At 42.3% G+C, this 4,107-nt stretch overlaps 1 non-coding gene and 1 pseudogene across 1 annotated transcript; both read left to right on the forward strand.

The window, feature by feature from the left end:
* The first annotated feature begins 1,991 nt into the window (after window positions 1-1,991).
* Window positions 1,992-2,166, forward strand: LOC142729676 (U2 spliceosomal RNA; annotated as a pseudogene).
* Window positions 2,167-3,404: 1,238 nt separating this feature from the next.
* Window positions 3,405-3,595, forward strand: LOC142729671 (U2 spliceosomal RNA). The gene has a single exon (XR_012878425.1). It is a non-coding gene; the product is annotated as a U2 spliceosomal RNA (small nuclear RNA).
* The last annotated feature ends 512 nt before the right edge of the window (window positions 3,596-4,107 follow it).

The raw sequence follows: 4,107 nt of genomic DNA on the forward strand, positions 1-4,107 counted from the left end.
TTATCCCTTGACTTTGAAAAGGCCTTTGATAGAGTGTCCCATGAGTTCCTTTTTATGGTTCTTAAAAAAATGGCGGTGCCTGATTTTATTATAAGTCGTGTGATGCTTTTATATCGGTCCTGTTTTAGTGAGATTTCTATAAATGGATTTTTAACTAGTGGTGTTCCTCTTTTATCTGGAGTCAAGCAAGGGTGCCCATTGTCTCCCCTACTATTTATTTGCGCAATGGAGCCCCTTTTAGCCATGCTCAGGAACGATAAAGTTATTAGAGGCGCCCCAATACCTGGTGGGAGGGGCAACCAAGTAAAGGTATTAAGCTACATGGATGATGTGACAATTCTGTGCCCCGATTCATCATCCATGAGGAGGGCGCTGAGGAACACCACCTTTTTCTGCGAGGCTTCTGGTTTTAAACTTAACATTGATAAATGTGACTGTTTTAATATAGGAGGCTGGGATTCCTCCCTGACCCCAGGAGTCAGAATGCAGAAGGACCAGATTAAAATTTTAGGGATTGTTTTTAATCAGGCGAACAATGGGACCTCTAACTGGGACTCAGTGATAGCAAAAATAGAGAAGAAGGTTTTAATGTGGGATCTTAGGAGCCTCACGATGGAGGGGAAAATTTTATCATAAAAATGATTTTAATCCCAATAATGCTCTATGTGGCCATGGTTTTCCCTCCATCCATTTTATATATTAAAAAGCTAACACGCATTTGTTTTATGTTTCTGTGGGGCTCCAAGATGGAAAAATTAAAACGTGATTTTATGTATAAAGGTAAAGACAATGGCGGGAGAAATGTTCCTAACCTTTTTACTTTTTTTTATATAAAATATTTCTGCTTCTGTTTTAAAATGTTTAAATCCGATGGCATTTTTAGCTGCTTTTTAAAATACGCAGCGGGCATGGTTTTTAAACGTTGGGCTCGTATCTCCTTAAATTCTCCTGTGCTTCTGTGTCCCCCAAAACACTATGTGGTGCTAGAAAAGACTGTTAGGCTCCTGAGCCTCCAAGAATTGGAGCCTGACATATTGGGGGACCAGAGGAAGGTGTCAGTGGCGTGCAGACACGGAGAAGAGACAGTGGCAGTGTCCAATTTCTCGCAGGCAAGGTCCAAGCAAGTGTGGCGAAATGTGTATGGAAAATATCTTGCAAATGTGCATAAGGACCTTGCCTGGGCAATCGTCCACCAGTGCCTCCCTACACGTACATTCCAACATAGGAGAGGACTGGTGGCGAGAGCCAAGTGCCCACGAGATAGGTGCGGGAATGACGAAACAGTAATGCACTTGTTCTGGAACTGCCACTATGCACAGGAGGTATGGAGAAAAGCAGGCCTTTTACTAAAATGGATCTGTGGTCTTAAAGATTTTAAGTACGAATACGTTTTTTATGGCCTTTTTACCTGCCCATCATTCAGACAGCAGATGATCTGCTGGATGATTATTAATTGTTTTAAAAATGCCATCTGGAAGGTTAGGAACATTCTTCTTTTTAAACGTGATTTTATTGACATTACAGACTGTGTCAAGATTGCGCTAAGTGAGCTGTATGTCTACTACCTCAGAGACAAAAAAAATCTAGGAGCAAAAGAGGCGGCATCCATGTGGTGTCTGTCTCTGTGGAACACGATTACCATGTAAATAATTTATGTATTTGTAATTGTGATTTTACTGCTTGTTTTATCCTGCCATTGTCATATTTTTAAAGAAACCTTCTTCTCGTTAAAAATGTATTGCTTTTATCATTTTAATGAAATGTATTAAAAATAAACATTTTATTACTGAATTTAATTTTACAAAAAGGTTTTAATGAAATGAATTATAAAAACTTTTTGTTACTGAATTTTATTAAAGAAAAATGTACAAACAAATAATTTATTACAGAATTGTATTACACCAAAAATTATTTTATGAAATGTACAACAAGCATTTTATTACTGAATTTTATTCTATGAAAATGTATTCTCTGTATATATATATGTGCCAATAAAATTTTGTTGAAACCTTATCTGTTCTTATCAGTTTAATATCTGATACGTCCCCTATCTGGGGACCATATATTAAATGGATTTTTAGAACAGGGAGATGGAAATAGAGCTTGCTCTGTCCACTCCACGCATTGACCTGGTATTGCAGTATTTCCAGGACCGGTGCACCCTTTCCTTATGTGTTGACTAAAATCAGATTCCAAAAGTGTTTTTTGTGTTTGCCATTGTTTCTGTCTTTCTGAAGGGATCTCCCCTTTTAATCCCATTATTTCAACACCTGTTGGACAATGCATGAGTGATAATGAGCTAATTGATTAAATGCAATTAATGAATACATTGCCATCTCTTGTTTTGTGTCGTCTGTGTGTCTGTGTTTCCGGCATTTCACATTGGATCAGCTCATTCACCTTCCTTGTCTTCTCTCCGCCCTCCCTTTTAGGTAAGTTAAAGAGCTGCACCTGAGCCAGCCACTGATTGATGCAGCACCACAGTCAAATAGTGGAGTGGAGTAGGGGAACAGCAAACAGCCATTAAAGCCGCCCGCCCGCCCGCCCGCCACAATGGACCTACCTGTGTACACTAGATGGATGTGATGGAATGTACTGTCGTCCCTACATTTCAAGAAGGAGTAAGAATTGCAGTTGCAACAAAGCCTTGCTTGCCTACAAAGAGAGCAGCAATTTGGATTTGTTACTATGTTACCTAGAAGAATAACAAACTGTGCAAGGATGGAGGTTGTAGGAGCAAGGAGAAGTTGTCTGTAAAGTTGGTGGATGCTTATTTTCCATTTTGCAGTCCCTTGTCTCCCTCTTGTGGCCTCCTGGAGGCAACTAGCTGTGCAAAAAAAGACAGCCTGGCGGCCGGCTGTTGCAGTGTTGCCCTCTCAGGCAACACTGAGTGACTGACTGAGCCGCACCGTCTTATATAAAGTTCAGACGGAACTTTGCACGTGTCATAGTGGAGCCCTGAGGAGCCAGAGCCAGCTTTCTGACATCATAATGGGGCCTCAGAGATAAAAGCCTGGGCCCAGGCAGTGTTGGTCAGTGCTGCTCAGCAGGCAGCACTGGACTGGACTGGATTACAGCTGATACAAGGTGTGAAGGAACAAGGGGTGGCTGTGGGCATGCACTTGCTGCCGCTGCCAGTGTTTATCTGCATGGCAGCAGGGCATTTGGGCGTTGCCAGGAAGGCGTTTTTATGTAGATTCCTCCTCTTTCAGCACTGCATTGTGGTGCAAGCAAAAGAAGCAAATCCTGTCTGGCTTCCTCTCCGGCCTTTATTCACCTCCCGTGTAGCTGTGAGTGTGTGAGCCTGCAGGGCCCCATGGAATTGCCTAGAAGTAGACTGAATCACTGCAAGGGCTGAACAGCAGTATCGGGCAGGCTCGGGCAACGCGCGGCCCGTTCGGGTTATCGCTTCTCGGCCTTTTGGCTAAGATCAAGTGTAGTATCTGTTCTTATCAGTTTAATATCTCATACGTCCCCTATCTGGGGACCATATATTAAATGGATTTTTAGAACAGGGAGATGGAAATAGAGCTTGCTCTGTCCGCTCCACGCATTGACCTGGTATTGCAGTATTTCCAGGACCGGTGCACCCTTTCCTTATGTGTTGACTAAAATCAGATTCCAAAAGTGTTTTTTGTGTTTGCCATTGTTTCTGTCTTTCTGAAGGGATCTCCCCTTTTAATCCCATTATTTCAACACCTGTTGGACAATGCATGAGTGATAATGAGCTAATTGATTAAATGCAATTAATGAATACATTGCCACCTCTTGTTTTGTGTCGTCTGTGTGTCTGTGTTTCTGGCATTTCACATTGGAACAGCTCATTCACCTTCCTTGTCTTCTCTCCGCCCTCCCTTTTAGGTAAGTTAAAGAGCTGCACCTGAGCCAGCCACTGATTGATGCAGCACCACAGTCAAATAGTGGAGTGGAGTAGGGGAACAGCAAACAGCCATTAAAGCCGCCCGCCCGCCACAATGGACCTACCTGTGTACACTAGATGGATGTGATGGAATGTACTGTCGTCCCTACATTTCAAGAAGGAGTAAGAATTGCAGTTGCAACAAAGCCTTGCTTGCCTACAAAGAGAGCAGCAATTTGGATTTGTTA

Source organism: Rhinoderma darwinii, unplaced genomic scaffold (assembly GCF_050947455.1).
Source record: "Rhinoderma darwinii isolate aRhiDar2 unplaced genomic scaffold, aRhiDar2.hap1 Scaffold_731, whole genome shotgun sequence".
Classification (NCBI taxonomy): Eukaryota; Metazoa; Chordata; class Amphibia; order Anura; family Rhinodermatidae; genus Rhinoderma; species Rhinoderma darwinii.